Source organism: Mustela putorius, unplaced genomic scaffold (assembly GCF_011764305.1).
Source record: "Mustela putorius furo isolate JIRA1106 unplaced genomic scaffold, ASM1176430v1.1 tig00000275_pilon_pilon_pilon, whole genome shotgun sequence".
In the NCBI taxonomy this organism is placed as follows: Eukaryota; Metazoa; Chordata; class Mammalia; order Carnivora; family Mustelidae; genus Mustela; species Mustela putorius.
In genome coordinates, this window is record NW_025421341.1 from 31,549,699 (window position 1) to 31,574,150 (window position 24,452).

At 41.3% G+C, this 24,452-nt stretch overlaps 1 protein-coding gene across 1 annotated transcript in view; it reads right to left on the reverse strand.

Moving 5' to 3' along the window:
• The window catches only part of PID1 (phosphotyrosine interaction domain containing 1), a 225,836-nt gene that overhangs the window by 183,083 nt on the left and 18,301 nt on the right, over window positions 1-24,452 (reverse strand). The window lies entirely within an intron of this gene.

Genomic DNA, 24,452 nt, shown 5'->3' on the forward strand with positions numbered 1-24,452 from the left:
GCATTTTTGACGGCATAGTTGAGGAGCTATCAAACCAATACCAGCAATCACTCATGCCTACAATTTTCACATGAGTAGCTGTATCTCTCCTGTTAAAGCCACTATTAGAATCATTTCCACTAGAGGAGCCTGGATGGCTCAGTGGGTTAAAGCCTCTGCCTTTGGCTCAGGTCATGATCCCAGGGTCCTGATCGAGCCCCGTGTTGGGCTCTCTGCTCAGCAGGGAGCCTGCTTTCTCCTCTCTCTTTCTCTGCCTGTCACTCTGCCTACTTGTGATCTGTCTGTCAAACAAATAAATAAAATCTTAAAAAAAAATAATAAAAAGCATTTCCACTAGAAGCAGTCCTAGTCCTGTTACCATCCTTATCTATAATGGTGAGGGTCTGTGCATTGAATATTCCAAGATCTAAGATCATCCAAATCATTGTAATAATTAAGTCCAGAACAATCCAACTGTTAATAGCAATTTATGTCTATGTTTACTTACATTACATGGTTCATTTATTTAAACAAATAACATATTCACAAAAAAATTTGATTAGATTTTATAATTACTATTTAAAAAGTGCATATATATAAAACAAATATAAAAACTTTTTTTAAAGTATGATGATAGGGGTGGCTGGGTAAGCTCAGTCAGTCAGTTAAGCGTCCAATTCTTGATTTCAGCTCAGGTCATGATCTCAGGGTCCCGAGATCAATTCCTGCCTTGGGCTCCACACTCAGTGAGGAGTCTGCTGAGACAGATTCTTTCTGTCTCTCTACCCTTCCCCCTGCTTACAGGAGCGCTAGCACACAGTCTCTTTCTCTTTCTCTCTCTCTCTCTCTAAATAAGGAAAAAGAACCTTTTATGAAATATGATGGTAGTGGCGCCTGGGTGGCTCAATGGGTTAAGCCTCTGCCTTTGGCTCAGGTCATGATCCTGGGGTCCTGGGATCAAGCCCCACATCGGGCTCTCCACTAAGTGGGAAGCATGCTTCCCTCTTTCTCTCTGCCTGTCTCTCTGCCTACTTGTGATCTCTGTCTGTCAAATAAATAAACAAAAAAATCTTTAATAAATAAATAAATAAATATGATGGTAAATTATAGAACTAATGGCAATACATTGAGGAGTTTTAAAAAATGTCTTTGCGTATGACTATATGGATAAATTTTCTGCTTTAAAGATGACCTTTAATGAGAACATACTCCTTTTGTGTGTCTCTATATGCAATTTATAAACATCCAGGAAACATATGTGGATAGAGATTCTCACACTCTTTCATATTTAAACAAAAAAGTATCTGTTAAAACCATGTTGATAGTCACTTTCCTAAAATAATCTTAGAGATTTATGGTTAAGATCCTTTTATACACAGGAATATAATTTGTTAATGCCTGAAATTTTACCATGAGAAATATCTTAGGCTTATGCAAAACAGGAATTTTGAAGCCTGTTAAAAATATAATTCTGGAGGAGAGAACTTATCCCTTGTTGGTCCTTTACATTATAAATTACTTAAGAAATACACCTTATCTCAGAGAAACACCAGCACTCTGGAGGTTAATGGACTGGAGTCTCATCAAAGTGGAATAGCGGAGAAATGGTCTGCTAACTTCCCTTTTCAACATAGTCTCAATGTCATCTAGTATAGCTTAAGGCCATCATTAATTTTCTGTGTTTAGGAAAATATGTGACTCACAGCGGAAGCTGAATGAATGAATGAATGAATGAACGAATGGTCAGCAATGAAATCCACCTTTGCTCTGGAACACATCCTTTCTCCACCAATCCCCCCTCACCTTGAAATCCTGCCAACAAGCTAACCTTGAGGCCATTATGGTCTCCTAGACTTCACACTGCATTGTGTTTTTTGTAGCCATGCATCACATTTATTATTACCCCAACTTGCAAGGTGAACTTGCAAGGTGATTGGCTGTCTCTGCATTGTGCCATTCAAAGGGAATGTTTCGAAGCAATGTTATGGTCAGTGTGCGGTGACAAATCAATTGTTATGTATCTTTCTTCATATCAAATGTTTTACCAGACAGTCAACCTCAAATGTAGGATATCCACAGATTTTCAGGTGGGTATCTCTTTTTTCTTCCTTGTTAATATTTTATTTATTTATTTGACAGGCAGAGATCACAAGTAGGCAGAGACACAGACAGAGAGAGAGAGAGGAGGAAGCAGGCCCTCCGCTCAGAGAGCCTGATGCGGGGCTTGATCCCAGGACCCTGGGATCATGACCTGAGCTGAAAGCAGAAGCTTTAACCCACTGAGCCACCCAGGCGCCCCCAGGTGGGCATCTCTTATTTACGACCTGACTTCTTCCATATGTTCCTCTTTTTTGGGCGGAGCTTGAGTTCACCTTCAAAATTTCAAAAATAAACCCTCATTGTTTCATGTAGTCTCTATCATGACATGTTGAACCTACAAAGAACGCATCTGAACTTGGCTTAAAGCAGATGTCTTATTCAATAATCTCACCCAGGTGATCTATAAAGTTTTATTTAGCTCTTCTACTTACACTTATGGTACATGTTAAGACTTTTATAAAAGACACAAGGCATGCTGGGAGAAGGACCCATGAATTTACGAAGTGAAACAGCTCTCTGAGTGCACCAAATTATTTGCTGTTTTTAACATTTTAGTTCATGGCTTATAGACTTCTCTGAGTAATTGCAATGTTTAACCTTGGCCAATCTAAACTAAAATAATCATGTCTAATACAGGTCAAGGAGTTTTACATCTGTCTGCGGGAAAGAAAGGTGTTTGGAATTGTAATGTGATACCAAAAGCAGATACCATATTGCACTTACTGTTAGGAAGAAAAAAGAAGGTGGGTGGGAGGAAGGTAGGAATTAAGGAGGGAGGGAGGGAGAGAACGAAAGAAGGTAGACTAAAATAATAAACCTCGATCAGTGAAATAGAGACCACTGGGATTTGAAAGTACTGAAATTCTTTAGTAAGCCCCACATTTTGCCATATGAACCCTTCCTGGCCTTCACCGCATACTCAGATTAACCACCACTCAGATCCAAAGCTTGTTTATCTTTAACAATTGGAAGTTTCTCTGAAAATAATTTCTATAAGCCCCTTTGGTATAAAGCCCCCTTAAGTTATCTGGTTTGTCAGCCATACGACTTCAACATTTGTTTCGCAAGCTTGGACCCTAATTGGATTTAAATCAATAAGAGGAATTTATTGCTGCCCTTGGGGCTTTGTAATATCTGCTTGTGAAGCTTTATGTGAGTTACTGGGGATGAAAAAAGTTCATTTCTTCACTTTCTATATCGAATTGCAGTCTGCTTTTCAAAAATACAGCACACTGTAATTTCCAAAGGAATACATTTCATACACACAAACATAAACTCTCTAGAAATGTAAATAAATGTATATATGTATACCTTCCTGTACATATACACATAGGCTTAAATATGCTATCATTTCTCTTGATTTGTTTCTCTTAATAACCCCTAGCAAGGTTTATTAAATAAATGTCTCATCAGGACCTCCTCATAAGACAGTCATGGAAATCACTAAATTCCTCTTCTCTTAATGAGGGCTGCCCAGCAATGGGGGACCACAGCCCTGTGATGCACTGAGTTTTTGCCCCACACAGTGTGCCAGCAGAAACCCAACAACCAGGGGTCAGGAACAATATACAACATCCATACCTCAGCCCACCTGTCTGGCTGGACAGTGGGTTACAGGACCAGGGGAGTCTCTGTGGACTCTCAGTCCACTGGTAACCAATGAGGCCAAAGCAGAGTGATCAGCTCAAGTGAAGCTCACAGCCCCTAACCCAGCGGACTCATACTCATCCTTTTGGTCTATGGAAAATTCTCCTCCAAGCACCAAATTTGGCCTTTTTGTGTAATTCACCCATTTGGATGCCCCCCTCCTCTTGGGGATATAACATCACATGAGTATGTCACCTCAGCCTTCGAGACAAAACTATGGTCTACCAATTACTTAATACCTACCATGTCCTACCATGTCCCAGGTATTTAACATGCATGCTCTTTTTTATTTTTCTTAAGACTTTTATTTATTTATTTATTTGAGAGAGAGAGAGATCACAAGTAGGCAGAGAGGCAGGCAGAGAGAGAGAGGGGGAAGTAGGCTCCCCGCTGAGCAGAAACCCTGATGCAGGGCTCGATCCCAGGACCCTGAGATCACGACCTGAGCTGAAGGCAGAGGCTTAACCCACTGAGCCACCGAGGCGCGCCACATTGTACGCTCTTTAACCTACCAGTCAAGTATTATCAGCCCCGTTTCCTGGATGAAGACAATGGTGCTGACGCCATCTGAGAAATCGGCCCAAGGTTGATCAAGTAACAGAGCCAGAAACAAACCCAAATGTGTGTGGCTCTGAAGCAGCATGTTTGCAGCTGTACCAGAGCTTCCAAACCTGGGTCAGTTCTCCCCCATATGCATGGTTTTATAATGTCTGTTGTCACCAATACGTCTCAACATTCCAGATGCGGGGCGCCATTTTCTATGACCCACTTCCCATGACTCTCTTAATAGGAGTCCCATGACTCCCATGACTCTCAGCTTCCTCACTTGTGGACACAGAGATAGAAGCCAGACGCTGTGCCTCCTAATCTCTCCCACCCATTCCAACCTCACCCACCTACATTCCACCAAAATATATAAATGGGCAGACATATAGTTCGCCTGTCTGTGTGTCTATCTACTCACACTCATAAGTAAGAAACTGCTGGAAAAAAGTACATGAAGTATGAAATGCAGACTAAAGTGGCAAAAAAAAAGCACTCTGAATTGAGACTGAGGATATGTTTATTAAATCTGCTTTCTGATATCATAATATGGTCCCTGAAACAAATGTGCGTTCCGTTTACCAACACAGCTGAGCTGTAAGTGTTCAGACGGGAAATGCCAAGAATCTCGCATGAACAGGAAGGGCAAAGAGAGAAGACAGTGGATTTCCTCACAAACCATAAATCTCTCTCTTTAAAATAAGATCTTTGTTACAAAACAAAAACCCAAAGCGGTCAAAACTGTCTATCAGTTTTTCATTCTATAATGTAAATTATTCTAATCAGATTACTCGCTCAAAGCTGGAATAAGAGATTTTAGATGAGCAGGAAGAGCAAGAGGGTGAGAATCATAGCTTTTGTAATACGAGCCAGCTGGCAGGCTATCACAGGGCGTTTCGAACCACTTACTAATTCTAGATGTACATGAGCAGGGTGGGTGTGGGGGTGACAGAGTTGGGAACCAAGATGAGTGAGAGAATTATAGATATGGAAGTTCTGGGGTGCCTGGGTGGCTCTGTCAGTTAAGTGACTTACTCTTGGTTTCCACTCAAGTCGCAGTCTCAGGGTCGTGAGATCCAGCCCTGCACTGGGCTCCAAGCTCAGCCAGGAGTTTGCTTGTCCCTCTCTCTCTTCTTCTGCCCCTCTCCAGCTCTCTCACACACACACACACTCACACACACACACACACACACACATAGAGTCTCTTTCCCTCTCTCAAATAAATAAGAAGTTAAAAAAAAGAATAGAAAGAAAAGAAATGAGAAGTCTGAAAGTCCCTGATGGCCAAAAGTACCCAGTATGCTAGCTTTTTGATGATTCCTGTACAGTGAGGAAACCTCTCCCACCAAGCATATGCCTCATTTATTTCTATAGAATCACTTTTATTTTTTTAAAGATTTTACTGATTTGTTTGATAGAGAGATAGCGAGAGAGGGAACACAGGGAAGCGGAGTGAGGGAGGGAGAAGCAGACTCCCCACTGAGCAGGGAGCCCAATGCAGGGCTCAATCCCAGGACCTGGGATCATGACCCAGGCCAAATGCAGACACTTAATGAGTAAGCCACCCGGGCGTCCCAGAATCACTTTGAGTTAGTCATTCAGCAAACATTCACTGAATATTCACTATGATACATTGTGCTGAGAGATTTTACTCTCAAGAAGCACATACCTGGGAGGGTAAGTCTTATGTGAGAAAGTTCCAGAAAATAATGTATGATGCCCAATAAATAAGTTGAATGCTATGTGTCGAAGATGAGAAATGCATGAGGAGAAATGGGTACTTTGGCCAGAGATCCCATTGCTTCATGGAAAAAGTGACTTGAATTTACTTTTGAAAGGTGAGGAAGAATTTGGGACATTAAGGAAACACAAGTTATCAAGGCAAAGAATAGCACAAGGGCATAAAGCCTAGGGGGACCCAGAAAGAAACATAGCAGGGAGACTGGCTAGACATCAAATACAGGATCCAAAGTTGGACAGATGAGCTTTCACTGCTGGATCTGGAAGCTGGACTTAAAGTTTGCAGGAGGGACAGAGGAGAGCCACTGCAGTCTTTGAGCAAAACAGAATGAATCACCCAGTAGCACTGCACAAAGTCAATCAGAAGCAAAGCCATGTTTGTCAGGTAACACTTTCCCTTCTGCCACATCTCTCTGACTCCAGCCAGAGAAGGTCCTCTGCTTTTAAGGGTTCAGTGAGCCCCATCCAGATGATCCAACCTATTTTAAGGTTCATAACTTTAATTATATCTGTGAAGTTCCTTTTGCCATATAATGTAATGTGGGAGGCAATATAATGCTTCCCCACCAAAGATGTCCACATCCTAATCCCAAGAACCTATGGCTATGTTATATTACAATGCAAGGGGGAGTTAACGTGGTTAATCAGCTGACTTTAAAGGAAAGAAATTATCCTGGAGTACCCAGATAAACTCAATGTCATTGCAAGGCTCTTTGGCATGTGAAGGAAAGAGGAAGAAGAGTCAGTGTCAGTCATGCAGTGTGAAAAAGAAGAAAGATCTGACCAGCATTGAACATAGAAAGGAACCACGATCCAAAGGATGCAAGAGATCTCTAGGAGCTGGAACAGGCAAGGAAACAGACTCTCCCTTTGAGCCTGCAGAGGAAGTCTACCCTATGAACACCTTAATCTAAGCCCAACAAAACCCATTTTGGACTTCTGATCACCAGAACAGTAAGACAGCTCTGTGTTGTTTCAAGTCACTAAATATGAGCTACTTTATTACAGCAGCGGGAGGAAACTAACACATTCAAGTCTGGGGTTTTAGGGTGTGGACATTGCAGGGGTGGCGGGGAGGCGCGTGGGGACATTCAGCCTGCTACCTGTGTGTGCTCACCTCTCACTGAACAGCAAACTAACAGGACCAAACAAGCAAACCTGGACATTTCTGATGCCCATTTTACTGTCAAACAAAGACCTATTTTGAAAAACCATTATTACAACAGATTGGGTTTTCCAAATACTAGCATAGTGTCTGACATGTAACAACCCTTAACAAATATTAACTGTTATTCTGACGTAAGAGACGGCAAGTCCAGTTTCCCGTATCCTGGTCACCCAATATGCCATGCATTATTTTAAGAACTAAAATGCCAGTTATGATGCTGTTATTTCATACTCTGACCTCTGCAACTTCCTTCCTCCTCCTCCCACGACCCTCCCTCCCCCTAAGCATCCTCTGCTCCTCTCTTAACCACTCTGCACAGATGCAGGCTCCACCCCAACCTTTCATCATGAATAGGTGGATGCCAGTGGCAGGGGGAGCCCTCAGAAGCAGTGAGTCTTTCCACAGGAGAAGATCAAAGGTAAGACTGAATTCAGGAGGAGAAATAAATCAGAACCGCCACCAGCCTCCTGGAAGCAGCAGGGAGAGCAGAGGAGCTGCCCAAAGGTTGTGGTTCTGAAAGTTGCACTCAGGGCAGCAAAACTGCAGGAAGTCCAGAGGTCCGCTGACCGGGCGATCAGAAAGCGGCAGCTTCTGGGGAGACATGGCAGGAAGGAAGGATGCAGCAGCCGCCAGATGGGTATTTTCTAATATGTTTATAATTTTCTTCCATTTGAAATTTGAAATTTTCACTGATTTTTTTCTTGACTTTTTTTTTTTTTTTTTTAAATGTTGGTTCTCATCCATGACATAGACCTTGGAACAGTGGCATTGTTGCTTCCCTCCAATGTTGCAATAACTGACCATTACCGTCATTGTGCTTCAGTAAGTGGATACATGACAGTGACCCTGTAAGCCTATGAGGTACTTCAAATAGAAGGGCTTCGAGGGATGAGAGATTAAAATCATTTGGGGAAAGTGGTTAAGAGCCACCGCAGTTTGAAGCAAGGAAGCCCAGTCTAGAAGGGTTTCCATGAAAAAAGAGTCAATGTGATGGCTTCCAGGCATCCAGAGGGCAAGAGAACAAGGGTCTCATGGTTGGTTGCACATAAGAAGCAGTTTGTGGCCAAGTCCATTCTTCAATGGAGTGGAAAACCAAAGCCTGTATTTCGGAGAAAAAGATCTGAATATCATCTCGCAACAAGACTCCATGAGAGCTGATGATAGCCTATCATCCCACACAGAACCTGAACAAGACTGTAAACAATTTATTCTATGAACAAATTAGTAATATGTGTCAGCTTTTAAGAAAACCATGTACGTGTAGACAGTCACTGAAGGGGTCAATTTAGGTATAAACTTCTAAGAATGAGGCCCTCTTTTAAGAACAGAGGTCTCCCTAACATAATCCTACCCCCAAAAAAGACAGGTAACAAAAGGAACAGGAGGAAGAAGCAGGAGACATCTTAGAAAGGTAGGTCCCAAAACTCCTAAGGGATTCAGAGGGGCAGAAAGACACCATTTGCAGATACAGCAGCCTGTCGGAGCTTCATGGAGATGGTTCTCTCACAAACCCTGCTGTGTCCAGGAGCACAACCGCTGCTTCTCCCCTCAACAAGGAACAGCCTCCTTTATCTGAAAAGATCACCTTTTACTCCTGGTCATGCAACTTCAGGAGGGACTTTCCAGGAGACGTAAAGGAGGAAGGAAAAGCCCAGTGCAGATGATCAACCAAAAGTATAAAACCTTGGTCATCGGTGGGAAGTGGAGGCTACTGTCAGGTCACTTTCATGTCTTCCGAGCAGCATTCTCCCTGAACAGATACGACAGCATATGGGGGTCGAGGGGCATCTTGAGCAAAGATAGGGAAGAAGGAAAGCACATGTTCTTCTTCCAGTAGAAGGAATGGGCCAACAGGCTAAACTGCTGGGGGAAAAGTTAGAGAGGACAGATACATCAGCAGCCCAGAACAAATCAACCCACGATATGTTGTTACATATAAAGTTTTATTGAAACCCAACCGTGTCCTTTTTTGTACGTACTGTCTATGGTTGTTTTCACACAACCTCGGAATAGTTACAACAGAGTATGTTCTACAAAACCTGAAATAATGCCCTGCCCTTTGCAAACACACACACACACACACACACACACACAAAATCACTGAGCCCTGATACAGATCACAGTGCATGTGTTTTTGAAATACTATGAAATCTCACCCTAATACTAGCATATTAATACAAACAGAACTTGGTGGTAGGTCCTGTGTAAGAAAATTATCCGGTGTGTGGATGTAAAGAAATCCCTTTACATCCAGAGAACAATAATAGAAACCAATTCTAAACTTTTACTCATTCTGTGAATACATTAAAGGATTTAGGAGAAAATATCCAGTCACCAGCATTTGTCAGTTTTGCAGAGCAAGTAGTCAAGCCTAAAAAGAGCACTACTGTTCTGAATGACTGGGTGAAAAAGCAAAAAAGGAAACACATGATATATGAACATTTCCACTTACCATTTTTACCCCTAAAAATACTGCCATGCAAAACTGCCCTAACAAACATTATTCTCTAAGTAGTACATGGTCTTGATTGGAGGTGGAGAAATAATTTGCAAGAACACACTTTGTGCAACAGGAAAAAAAAAAAAAAAGAGCACTTCTTTGAATCTCAGGCAAGTACAAAGCTGTTTCCACCTGCATGTGGTTTAAGAGCGGACGGAAGAAATCTACCTAGGTGCTGTGGGAGAGAAGGGAGAAACTTTCATCATTCTGAATAGGTATTTTGCTTAAAACTAAAGGCTACCCTAACATAAAGAAGCATTTGAAGTTTAAATGCATTTCTCTTTTTATTTTATTTTATTTTATTTTATTTATTTGACAGAGAGAGAGATCACAAGTAGGCAGAGAGGCAGAGCAGAGAGCCTGATGTGGGGCTCGATCCCAGGACCCTGAGATCATGACCTGAGCTGAAAGCAGAGGCTTAACCCACTGAGCCACCCAAGTGCCCCTGAAGTGTAAGTGACATTTCTTAAGTATCTCTACATTCCTATGTCCTTTACTCCATCTTCACCCGCCCTCCACCCCCCACACAAAGGCTTTTCTGGACCCTTAGGAATGTCTGATAAACTCTCCATTACTGAAGCATACCATGGAAAGGAGGTCTATGGAATTATTAACAGTGGAGTTAATTTATATTGACATTGGAATTAATTTTTTCTGACTTACACAAAACAAAATTAATCATTCCAATTTTAATTAATGCCCTTCTTTTAGACTCTGCTACTAAATAGAAGGTACATGGTGGAGGGGTGGGGTTAACGTCAAATTAATTAGTAACTTTGAAGGTTCATTTGCGTTCTTGCTTTTGTGTTAAAAAATGGTGATATTAAATTTCAATTTGGAGAGCCCTTTTCTCTCCATTTAATACAGCTTGTCTTCCTTCTTTTTTTTTTTTTTTAAACATTTTATTTATTTATTTGACAGACAGAGATCACAAGTAGGCAGAGAGGCAGGCCGAGAGAGAAGAGGAAGCAGGCTCCCTACAGAGCAGAGAGCCCGACATGGGACTCGATCCCAGGACGCTGGGATCATGACCTGAGCTGAAGACAGAGGCTTTTAACCACTGAGCCACCCAGGCGCCCAGCTTGTCTTCCTTCTTTAAAACATTCTACTTCCTTATTGGTCAAGAAAACAAAACTATCTTGGAGGTAAAATAAATCCCTCAATTACCAGGAATGGAATTTGCAAGGCTGCCTCTAATCATCTAATAAAGTTTTTTTAGAAAGGGGGAACATGACTCAGTAGGATAAGGACTTCATTCGAGCATTAATTGCTTTCAAAATCATCCAGCTTGATACCGTATTAACTGTTTAAAATGCCAAACCACATCATTGCTCAGTTGATCTTGGAAAGCTTCAAAAACCACAAACTAAGGCCCAAAGATAAAAGGTCAGTGAATTGGTTACTTCCAGAATGAGATCAACTTTTGAAAGAAAACAGACTATAAGAATGTGTTTGCCGCATTCACTCAACTTAATCAAAATAGCTCTGGATATTAATCTGGGGGAGGGGGCAAATCACAAATGTGGGAGAGGGGGCAAATCACAAATGAGTAAGTAAGACATGAAAATTCTGAAACAACATGAACTTTGGCTCCACTTCTTGCATTTACGAATAGGTCTCCAGCCTCGCTGGGAGATACGGGCTGGGACAGGGGGAAAGAGGCATTGCCCAAAGCCTCAGACAGCATTACCAAGTGGGTCATGACATTGTTGTGCTAGTCTGCCCAGCATCATAATCCTGGCTGTCCTACTGAACACCTCAGCCTTGGCCAACTTCTTCCCTAAACCTGTATATTCACTATAAAACAGCAGTCGTATCAGTACTGGCCTCAGGAATATTGTAATAATGAGTGGAGATAAGGCAGGCAAAGGGCTTGGCCCACAAAAAAATATGCTGTAAATATTAGTTTCTATTGTTTCCTTATTATTACTACCATTTAGTGTTATTCTTATTACTTAAAGTATTTCATTGGGTTTGAAAGGAACTCATCCAACACTTCACCACTACCACCACCAAGAATCCTTGGGTTCTGCTTTAATTTTGTTGTTGACTAACCAGCAGGACAGAAAAGCTATGTCAAAATGTTTGCTTAATGTAGAATTGTGGTTCTCAAATGTAAGCAAGGCTCAGAGTCACTAGGAGAACTTGTGAAAACATGAATGGCTGGGCCCCCCCTTCAGGGTGTCAAATTCAGTACGTCCCTGGGAGGGCCAATACCTTGTATTTCTACCAGGTTTCCATGTGATTGATACTAAAGATCTGGAGATCACCAATTAGAGAACCACTGCCCTAGAAGTTTATTCTGTACTTAGGCATCTTTGATTTAGAGGGAAAAGAGACTGAGACTGACTCATTTCTGGAGAAAACAAGAGAGAGAACAGGAGATGAATTTGCCTCAACTCCTTAAGAGCCACAAGCAAGAGGACAAACACAAACCCTTCTGTCAACCAATGTCAATGCAATGGGAGACACTCAGCGTGGTCCATGGTAGGGTTCAAAGTCAACCACGGAAAGGGGATATGTTAGACAACCATGGAAAGGGGATATGTTAGACAAGAACCGGACTGAAAAATAAGAGAGGAAAACAAGCAACAAATTCAAAACAAACCTTGTAAATGATGATCTCTTTAGGTCCATTTGCAAATATATTCAAAGAGAAGGTCATGTTGCTCTGTAGCAATGAAACCTAAGTCACTTGATCCTTCAATGAATTATTTCAAGAAGCTGAAACTTCATTTGAACTAGATGGCTTACAACATTTATAATGTGGTTCTGACTGCCTTTATACAAATTGCATTTTTGTAGCATTCGTTTACAACATGTAATGATCAAACTGCACCCAGGGCATAGGTAAGCACTCAAGACAGAGACACAAAAGGTAGCAATTGCATTACAATCCAACTCAACCTATATTCCTGGCACTACTGTACTCCTAAAATATGCTCTGGGAACTCTAGGTGGGAGTTCTATTTTCATCTAGACTAAAGAGGCAACACTGAACAATTTAGCCCTGCTGGACAGTATTTCACCTGGCAACAACCCAAAGCCATTCAACCTAAAAATATGTTATTAGAAGGAAAAAAATGCAAGGTAGGTAAGACTTCACATTTTCATTACTATAGATACAGATAAACTGCCAATTATTTCCCCAAATCACTTAATCCCAAAGACATCCTGGAATAAAAATGAATAGTAAGTAATATCAAATTCCATTCCTGAAATTTCCTAATTCCAGAAACATTTTATAAATAAAGCTATGTCCCTAAGACATCCTATGAACAAATGATGTATGGTATTAAAAAAAAAAAACAACCTAGAAATTGGTGAATGTGATATCCTTTTCATAGAACTTCTCAATTTACTGAGTAGTAAAGTACAGAACTGTTTAATTTTATTCAGCTCAAAGGTTCACAAATTATTAGTAAGAAGAAAATCAGAAAATCCTGTTTTCATATTCATGGTATATCTCCCCCAGATATAAGTTCTGGGTTGACAGATTACTCTTTTCTTTCAATACTTAAAAAAAGTCATTGCCACAATCTCCTTCACTCCATTATTTCTGATAAGAAGTCAGTGATCATTTATAGCACAGTTCCCTTTATGTAATGGACTGCTTTTCTGTAATTGTTTTCATGATCATTCTCATGATTTTGATTTTCAGGACTTTGACTCTGATTTACCTACGTTTAGTTCCCTTTGGGTTTCTCTACCTGGGATTTGCTAAGTTTCTTGGAACTGTAAATTTGATATTTTTCAGGGGCACCTGGGTGGCTCAGTCAGTTAAGCATTGGACTCCTGATTTCAGCTCAGGTCATGAACTCAGGGTTGTGAGATTGAGCCCCGCATTGGGCTCTGTGCTTGGCTTGAAGCCTGCTTAAGACTCTCTCTCTCTCTCTAGTCCTCTCCCTCTGACATTCTCCCCCCCACTCTACCCATCACCCCCCTACTCATACACTCTCTCTTTAAAAAAGAAAAAAAAGATATTTTTCACTAAATTTGGGAAATTTTATGATTTGTTGAATTTTCCTGCTCTAGTCTTTTTCTTGCCTTCTTGGAACTACAGTTACACATGTATCCTGTACTGTTGATGTGTCCTAGAAGTTGCTGATGTTCTGTTGAGGTTTCTTAATCTAAACAGATTGATACCTACTGGTGTGTTTTCAAGTTCACTGACCCTTTCTTCTTCCTTCTTCTATCTGTGGTTAAGTCCATAGAGCAAAATTTTCCATTTTAGATATTTCACTTTTTAGTTCTAGAGTTTCCATTTGGTTCTATGTACAGTTGCCATTTCCCTATTGAGATTCTCTATTGTTCACTCCTTATAACAAAAACTTTCATTTTTTAAGCATATTTGTAGTAGCTACTTTAAAGTGCTTCCTACTAGTCCAACATTTGTGTCCTCTTAGGGTCTGTTTTTATTGATTCCTTCTTCTCTTGGCTATATATTACATTTTCCTGCCAGATTTTTTCCTTTTACACTGAACATGTTAGATGACACATTTTAGGACTCTGGATTTTGCTGTCATTCTCTGGAATCAGGAATACTGATTTTTTTGCTTTAAAAAGCTGGTAAGTTACTGAGTAATCACCTTGAACATGAGGAGGCTTGGTTTTTGTTCTTTGGTAGGATGGATCTATTTCAGATTTCCCCTCAGTCAAGGAAAAACAATTTATTTTATCCAGAAATAAGTCCTACAAAATACTGCTTACCTAGCCACAGAAAATATGAATTTTGTGCAAATAAAACAGAAAGAAAATCATTATTTACATGAGCACAGATTTTCAAGATGTCCAGTTCTTCCAGTATAATTCTGAAAGATATTCAAACTATATTTATTCTGAGGAGTTGGTGAGCTTTTAAGGAATAAAAAATTCATAGCATGTATACGTCAAGTTTTATTTTTCTCAGATGGGCAGAAAAGTTTTAATAACTGAGCTAAATGTCCAAATCAAAACCAAACCACCTTACAATGTATCTGCTGCCATTAAAACAGAATCTTTTCCTATTTTTTCCAATAATTTTCCCATAAGGGTTATAATTTTTCAAAAATCAAATATAAGAATATGTTTGCATGTAATACAGACCTGGTTTGAGTCCATCTTTTGGCAAACTCTTAACCTCTATAATGATCTCTTTCCTTGACTATAAAATATCTGTAACAACAGGTATCTTCTTAGCACAACAGCAGGTACAGAGTTAGTGTTCAGTAAATAGTTATTTTTAAAGGCAGAGCTCTCTGCCTTTAGATCATGAGGTAGGAAAAAATCTAATCCAACACCTAAAATATAGTTTTCCTGTTCTGCCTAATTAGAGGCTGGCTAAAATCAAAACTCACACCACTTGCTGTGACTCATATATTTCACATAACAACCAGAACTGATGCCCACAAGCAAAAACAGTTACAGGTCTGAAAGGACAGCTCGTGATTCTGCCCCCAACCTATCCCACTGCCACCTGAAATATGTCCCTTCTATTACAGATCCCAGCAGCCTCCATATGTAACGTGATGCTCCACTCAGCCGCCCAGACTGGAAACCTCAATATCATGCTTCACATTCTCTTTCCTCCCTAACCTGCTGTCGATCCATTCTGTCGCTTAACTGTCACTCACACCTCTGCCAACTCCTACCCCCAAAAGTCACTGTTTGGCATGATATCTTCATCCTTTTTTTTTCTGCAACATCTCCCATAGCCTCCTCACTTCGCTGCTTTTAATTCATCTTCTGTGTCACTGCAAGAATAATATTCCTAAAACCAATACATCTGTAACCTTTGTCTCCTGTTAGCTGCCCAGGAGGGTTCCCAAGGCTTAAAAGATGGAGCCCACGCTCAGAAATAGCCCATATGAGATCCTGCCTTCCCAGTCAAGCCTCAGCTACCTGTTAGCTTCCACGTTCCTTCACCCCTGTCACACCCCTTCCACCCCGCCACCCTCACATGCTGTGCTCACTCTTGTCTGGACAAGCCCAAATCCCCAGCTCTGCATATGTTCTTACCTATGCCTAGGGGGAACTTCTCTACCTATCCAATGTCTATTCTTCCTTAAAAAGCTTAGATCCCCTCCTCTTATGAAGCGTTCCCCTCTAGGACAAAATCACAACTGCCCCTCTCTATTCGATTACAGTACCATTGCATTGTACTTTAATTACATGTTCTTATGTCTATTATGTTCTCAAGACTATGAGCTTCCAGAAGACAATTACAATGCCCAGCATAATATTTGGCTCATAGAAGGTGCTCGATAAACATTTATTGAATGAATAAATGAATATTGCCTTTACATTTCTTTTTTTTTCTTTAAGTGAGGAGGAAAAGGAATATTTCCCAGCTCATTCTATTTTTTTTAAAGATTTTATTTATTTATTTGACAGAGATCACAAGTAGGTAGATAGGCAGGCAGAGAGATTTGTAAATTTTGCAAATTTGAGCACCAGTCATGAACGGGAAGCATAAAAGACCACGATGGCGACTTTGGAATTATTCAGGGGACTCATTCCATCACCATGTCTTGCCCAACATTATCTTCTTTTTTTTTAAGATTTTATTTATTTATTTGACAGAGAGAGATCACAAGTAGGCAGAGAGGCAGGCAGAGAGAGAGGAAGGGAAGCAGGCTCCCTGCTAAGCAGAGAGCCCGATGTGGGGCTCAATCCCAGGACCCTGGGAACATGACCTGAGCTGAAGGCAGAGGCTTAACCCACTGAGCCACCAAGGCTCCCCTCTACATTACATTTATATTACATTCCCTACCTTTTACATTTCTGTGGATAACTTTCTACAGATATGCAGTATTTGGATTTTAAAGCCCAGAAATTAAAAACAAGAATGGAACAAAATATTGGCCTCAGTGCAAACCCCATCCCCCCAAGGACAACAATCAAACAAGGAGACTCCATATTAATCATAATTATAATCACCTTTATTTGCATTCCTCCAATATCAAGAGAACTGAAAATCTTTTCTCTTTACAAGATCAAGGTCAAAGCCCAATTCAGCAACTCTCAACTTTTCCTAGGTCCTGCATTTTAGCTATAATGCTTTCTTTTCAGATCATATAGTTTTTAAAAAATTAATTTGGTTTTGTCAAGCAAAGATTAATATTGGATACTTTAATCACAAAACTCATGTTTGGCACTGGGTTTTGGCAGAAAGCCCCACGTGTATTTTCTCTGAAACTAAATTACTCACTTCTAATACAAACATAAGAATAAAGCAAAAACCAGCATTGTGTAAACAAAGTATGTTACTTTCTAGTTCTCAACAGAAAATGAGTGTAACCTCATTTAACCACCAGATCCGTGAGACTTGGGATCTTGGTGTGAGGCAGAGAAACGAGGGATCCTTGTCAAGCATTCATCACAATCCAAAAAAACCCTCTACTCAGTAGTCTTTTTCCACTCAAACTTTTTTCTTCCCAATCAAACTTCTAAACATTGTTTTTTTTTTCAAATACAAAACCAAATATCCCTGATTCTTATCGTCACCCAAACAATTGCAACCAGCTGTGCAAACTGGCACTGGAATCAAACCTGTCTGGAGGGCGTCCCCTCAAAGCTACCAAGCGTGATCATTTTCATCAACAAATATCCGTGACCCTCTTTCCCAAAATTCTGACTCTGCAGACCACCCTCACAAAAAAAAAAAAAAAAAAGATTCAATCCTTCAAAATCCTTTCTTCATTTTTAACTCAGTCAAAATTATGCAACCTCTCCCCAAAAAACTGATTATCTTTTCTCCCATCAATCTGTATTTCGTTGCCCAAATAATGCCGTTACTACAGATACGGAATATCTTTTTCCAGCCCTGTAATCTCCACACATCGTCTAATCAGCAAAAGTCATTCTCCACTCTTCTCAAAGTAAAACTACATCCTCTTTCCTTCTCCACTTCCTCCTCAGAACCTCATTTCCCAGACTCTGATCTCTAAATTCCCACCAGAAGCCTCCTACAAAATCCTCCCCAATCCGTGTTTTGCTTCTGGCAATGTCAGGTCTGACATCTGTCATGGTATTAGCCACTTTGGTGCGTACAGAGGTAGGGAAACCATCCTGGAGAACTTCAAAATTGCATGACCAGGAGCTTCAGGTACTAAAGACGGAATGTTATCTGTTTTTCAATTGTCTAAGGTCAAAATCCCCGATAGTCGTGTAACAAATTCCATCTCTGCCAGGAGACATAGTTTTCTTTACACTTAAAAGAGCTGTCCAAACTAATTATGGCAGTTGCATCTCCTCCTTGACAACACTCTCAAAAACCCACCTGTGGTTTGAAACTCTTCTGCATGACTAAGTCTTTCACACTGCTTTTCCTCTGCATTCAGTTTGGAACACACGACTTCATAAAGCTTCTCCCCTGGACACATGCCTCTCTATCCCAAGCAGGGCCATGATGGAAATAAGGCTTCTTGTAACACTCCCAGCTTCCTGGTAAATGGCATAGGTGTCTGTATATGCTCATGAACAAGGGAGAAAGGACATTTGGTTTGCTTTGCCTAAATTCTCTCTCAAACCTTTTCTCAAACAGTAATAATCCTGAAGGTATGGAAGTGTAATTCATTTTAACCAGCTATTTTTGTGGATCCTACAGATCGTCAGACAAATTCTTAACAATTCCCGAGAGCGCAAAACTGCGGTGATTCCTACCAGGAAAAATCAGCACTGGAGGCCAGGGAGAGGACAATACCACTCCTTTAATTAGCTGACTGTTAAGTAATACTTGAACCTATTTTCCAGTTTACAAAAAACCTTTTTCTTTTCCTAGACTATGTAAACTCTAGTATTAGACTCACTTTACTGAATGAAGAAACTGAGGCTCAGAAGTTTGTGTGACTTGCCCAAGGACCTAGTGGGGCTGAAACTTCCATGAAACTCACACGAAAACATCCTGATTCCCAGGCTCATCGCCTTCCTCTTCACACCAGGCTCACCTGGGCTCAGGGAATATTTAAGTTCTTCTTATCATGCATCCCTTAGCATTTTGGTTCCAGTTTCTCTGGTTGTTGGTTTTCTTTGGTGTTTCATTTGGTGTGTTTTGCTGACAGTACTGTGACAGGGACTTCATCAGGTAGGTGACCCTGGACAAATAAGGGATTTGTTCTCTTTTTTTGAGGAATGCCATCAAAATTTGCATAGGACAGCCATCACCGATTCCTGCACAGGCTAGTTGGAGTTTAGAGAGCTGGAAGACCTCACCCAAGGCAATTCCAAATATAATCCTTTACATTCAAGTGACAAAGAAGCATCCGTCTGACTCCCATTAGCCAGAGCACCAATAGCCCATACAGCCCACAGGGAGGAAGTTATCCTCTGTACTCCAGAGCCTCCAGACCATGAAATAACATGACCAGGGGAACTAGGCAAGCCAATACAATCTTCATTCATGTCGCATCTAAAAAATAATGTCCTTTAGACATTGAGGAGGATATGTGATATGGTGAGTGGTGTGAAGTGTGTAAACCTGGTGATTCACAGACCTGTGCCCCTGGGGCTAATAATACATTATATGTTTACAAAACTTTTTTTTTTTAAATAAGTCCTTTAAAGGAAACAACTGGACATCGTACATGATGTCTACAGGGTCCATTTTCAAGTTCCTGGGTCCTACTGCACAGAAACACACACACATAATTGAAGAGTTCAGCTCTGCTGCTTACATACCAGTCTAACAATAAACAAGCTGGGAGTCAGTTCCTCTATTTATGTTGTGCGGTGGGCACCCACACCCATTTATTATCTGTGGGTCCCAACACACCACAAACCTTAGTGGCAATAAATAGTTCCAAAGGAAGAACCATCCGCTGAACAAGTGAAAACATGAGTGGATTCCAAAAAGTACAAAGTTTTGCTACACAAAACTCACCAGGCAGGAGCTTTTTTAAAACCTGCTCTGAATCCTTCAACTGAAGCAAAATGGTTTTGGCAACTGGAAATCGTTAAAATTGCCTATTTTCTGATTATCGCAAGTGCTTACCTCTGCACATCCGGTCTCCAGCTGGGTCTGTCAGAACAAGAAATCTCCTAAGGAAAGCCGGCTCTCACCACCTTTTCAGACCAATTTAGCAATTTGCAAAATGGAGAAGGTTTGCCATGACAGAGGAGAAAGGAGGGTGTCCTCAGCACATGAAGTCCCCCAAACCAGAGACATGAACACACCAACTCAAGGACAGAAACAGAATCCCACTCAGAATAAGAAAACGTCTACCCTGGGAAAACAGAAGGGAAAAGAAGAAGGAGGAGAAAAAAGGCCAGAGAATTTCTGCAGTCCGTGTGTATGTTCGTGACAAGCAGAATACAGAGCTCCGCAGAGGAGCAACAATTCAAGGTGAGGATTCTTAGAGAACACGGTGTATCCTGTAGGATTCGCTTCAGTGGTGAATGAAGGAAACAGCAAAATAGCAGCGCTTTAAAGAAGACAGACGTTTATTTCTCTCACACATCAATGAAGTCTGGGGCAGGCAGCCGGAAGCTAGTCTGGGATCTCCCAAGCATCGAGGTCCCAGCTGCCTGGCCTCCTGTACCCCGTCCTTAGCACAGGGCTCCCCCAAGATGATGGTCTCCACCTTCAACCATCACATTCACATTCCCACCAGAAAAGAGCAAGAAGGGGCCGAGAAGCCGGTACCCTCCCTTTCAGACTCCTGCTGACATCGCTCCGGCTACCACGAACTTGTCACGTGGCCGTATTTAGCGGCAAGGGAACCTGAAAATGGTCAAATAGGCACTCCCGACTGACATTTGCAACGGTGCAAAGATCAGTAGTCCACAGCTCAAGAGACTTCAAGGCCCTGCAGCCACGGGTCCGTCAAACAAATATTTTCAGACTGCCTCCTCTGGCCAGGCCCTGGGCTCTGCACTGGGCGCGTGCTGAGGAACAGAACAGAACAGCCCCTGCCCTCAGGCTCCAGACAGTTCGGTGACCACCATCTCCCAAACCAGGAGAAATGGCCTTTGCAAGCATGTCTGTGTAATGTGTTTTTGTTGAGCATTTAATTTATTTTAGCATTTATTTAATGCTGAAATAATCTCAGGTTTACCCAAACATAGCAAAAATAGTTCTCCTCTTTACCAGATCGATCAGCCATCAACACAGGACAACGTTCCCTTTACCGTATATTCTCACTCTTGGTCATTCTCTCTCTCCCACCTTCCCTTCTACTTTCCCCTTCCTCCCCACTCCCGTCTCTCTCCTTCTCTCCTCCTCCCTCCTCCGTCTCCCTCCCCCTCCCCACTGACCCCTCATACCCCACCTCCTGGCCTTCTCACTCCTCCCCTCCCTCTCCTTCCCCCTTTCTCCTCTCTCCTTCCCTCACATGCATTTGAGACAAAGACACAGGTGTCACCCCCCCACACACACACCTAAAATGTTCGGTTATATATTTCTCAAGAACAAGGACACCCTCCTGCATAACTGTCGCAAGAGCATGTCACCAGCCGTGTCAATGAAGTCCTTGACAGCTATTATTTTCCTGGCCCAGAATCCACTTCAAGATCACGCACTACATTTAGCTGTCCTGTCTGGAACAGTGTCTTGGCCTTTCTTTGTCTTTCTTGGCATTGATATTTTTTAAGAGCACGAGCCAGTTATTTGGTAGAATACATGCTCCCAAAACAGCAATACCATTCAGGTATTACTCCTGGTACTGTCTGGGAGACTTCTGATAATGGTATGCCCAATTTGGGTGAAACTAACTTTGATTATTTGTTTAAGGTGATGTACACTTCATTCTTCACTGAAAAGTCCCTTTTTTTAATTGATAATTTGTGAAGACATACTTTGAAATTATATGAACATCCCTCCACCGGTTCTAGTGTTCACTAAGGATCCTTGCCAGGACCAATTCCTATGATCGTTGCAAAATGGTGAGTTTCTAGTTCCATCATTCTTGTCTTCTTCATCAGTTGGCATTGCGTCATAAAGAAGAGATTTCCTTCCTCACCTGTTTGTTTACATCAGTTTCTATCAGTATAACCTCCTGGATTCTTACTTTATTCAATGGGCTACAATGCACAACAGCTATCATTTATTTTGAGGGCCAGTGTGTACCCTATTTGGTCAGTGGAAATCAAGCTGGCTTCTGTTTCCTTTTGAAATAATTTTCTTTGGAGAATTTCCTCACTTTAGAGCACAACAGATAATGTATTTAGCAATCCTGGAGGTCTCCAGGTTTCTTAAAGATGCTCAACTAGAGAAAACTTCATCTTACATAAGGAAAAACAACCTAAACATGTCTCCCATCTAAAACGCAACCATTACCAAGAAACAGCTGCAACCCTAAACAAAACAGATTCTACATTTTATATTTTAATTAATTATTGTTTTTATGAATAGCTCTGGGTGTTGACATCTCTCGCATTACTGAACTTAAATATAACAGATAATACCCCTACAGTAAGCAGGCAATAACAGTAAGCAGCTACAAGATAAATACAAGATAAGATATTTTGACTTAAATGTCAAGGAGATCCAGGATATCTTCTAAAGAACGTATACAGACTCAGAGAATTGTGTGCTTTCCCATTAAAAGTTGGCTGTAAAGACAAACACAGTGTCTCTCTCTCTCTCTCTCTCTCTCCCTCTCTCTCTCCCTCCGCCCTCCCACCTCCCCTGCACCTTAATGCCAAAGTCAAACTCCACTCAGCATCCTCACTGATCTATAATGACGCGTATACCACCCTACCTCTCTGTCCTTTCCTTCCAAAGAAATTAAGAGATGGCAAATACATTTAAAAAACACCATGAATTCACCGAACACTACAGAAATAAATATATTCATTGGGCTTGCATTGTGCTCCTAGCTTTATACCCCAAATATTATGCCAGGTGCAAAGGTCATACAAGGAGGAATAAAGACCCGATCCCCAACCCTTAGGGCTCAGAGGCTTTGAGGACACATGGAAGTCCACAAGTAATTCTAATAAAGAGAAAATCTAGAATAAGCTAAGCAGGATCATTACATCATAAGAACTGTGGACACTTTTAAAAAAGTAAAGGTCTGATTCACTGCACTTGGAGTTAAGTCATAAGGGGAGAAGAAGGGTAATTTCATCTGCTGTGGGAGAAGTACGGTCCTCTCGGCAGAGCATCCAAGTGATGATATTTCAAACTAAGGAAACATTAACAAATGTATCAAACATAAAAACACACAAAATGTGGGAAATGGTCCAGGAGGCACTAAAAGATGTAGAGAGATGAAGATGGTACATGACTTTGAACCCAAGCATCAAAGCAACTCTTGAGCATCTGATAAGGACAGATCTTTACAAATACTGGCCACGGAAGGGAGGAAAGGAAATCTGCCTAATCACCAACATTTTCATTCATTTGGCCTCATTCCATATAATCTTCTCACATCCAATGTGCAAAAGACAGCAGAAAGAGGAGAAGAAAGAACAAGCAGTATCAACTAAATAACATTTTCCCAAATAAATTAGCCAAATAGCATCTGTCCAAACAAACATAAAAATTCTAAACTTCTGAACACTTAGAAGAGACCTTTTTTTTTTTTAATCACAAAGAAAGTCCCCCTTTCTCAGTAATCCTGGCACTTTTCAACACATGCCATTGCACAACATGATCTTATTGAAAGATGGGCTGGAAAACCATCTGAGACTGTGTGGAACCAGCGTCAAATGATGGTTCATGTCCGAGGACCACGTCAATTAGAACATCTGCTCTCAGGGTGCCTGGGTGGCTCAGTCGGTTAAGTGTCTGCCTTCAGCTCAGGTCAGGAGCTCAGGGTCCTGGGAGAGAGCCCCACGTTGGGCTCCCTACCCAGCGGGGAGTCTGCTTCTCCCTCTCCTTCTGCCTCTCCCACCACTGCTCGAGCTCTCGGTCAAATAAATAAATAAAATATGTAAAAAATATATCTGTTCTCCAGACCACTATATGGCCACACATAGTCCTCATCCCTGAGACAACAGCATCCCCCTGGGGAGGACCTGAAGGGAAGCTTTCGTGTTCGGAATAAAATGGGACGGATTACAAAGGCTCTTCTCTTTTGCCCTCCTCAGTCTTGTGATGGAAGGCTCCTCCATTAACAACAATCTACTTTCTATTTAACTGACTGAAACCTCGAACACAGGAACCACTTCTGTAGACCCACTTTATAATCCAGTTTGGCTCCTCACCTAAAAATAAAAGACCCATAACATTTGCTGAAAGTAAAACCTGCAAGACAGCGACAGGAGGGGAAGCTGACCCACATCTAGTACTTGAAAATATGCATAAAGTCCAAAAGTCATTATGAATCAATAATTATTTAAATAAATATTTCTTTCAATAAAACACACAAGGTTTGAAAAATACTTGATATATTTGCAAGGTATATATTTTTGGTCTCTAGGAAATGCACATAGGGTTCACAGATGTCTTTTTTTTTTTTAAGATTTTATTTAATGATTTGAGAGCAAGAGAAAGAAAGCACAAGCAGGAGGGAGGAGAAGAGGCAGAGGGGGAAGCAGACTCCCCACTGAGCAGGGAAGCCCACATGGGGCTCAATCCCAGGACCGCAGGTCATGACCTGAGCCAAAGGCAGACAGACACTTAACCAACTGAGCCACCCAGGCGCCCCAGAGGTCACAGATGTCTTAGAAAAAATTCCATGACCCTCTCAAGTTCCGAGATGTAAAGGTCAAGAAGTATTAATCCATAATAAGAGCAATTTTATCTGAATCTACTGCATTGTCAGTAGACTACCCCAAACCCCAAGATGTGAGTTGTAACAGAGCCATGACTTTGCCTTCTGCTCTGGCCAACTTTAATCTAGCTTTAAATTT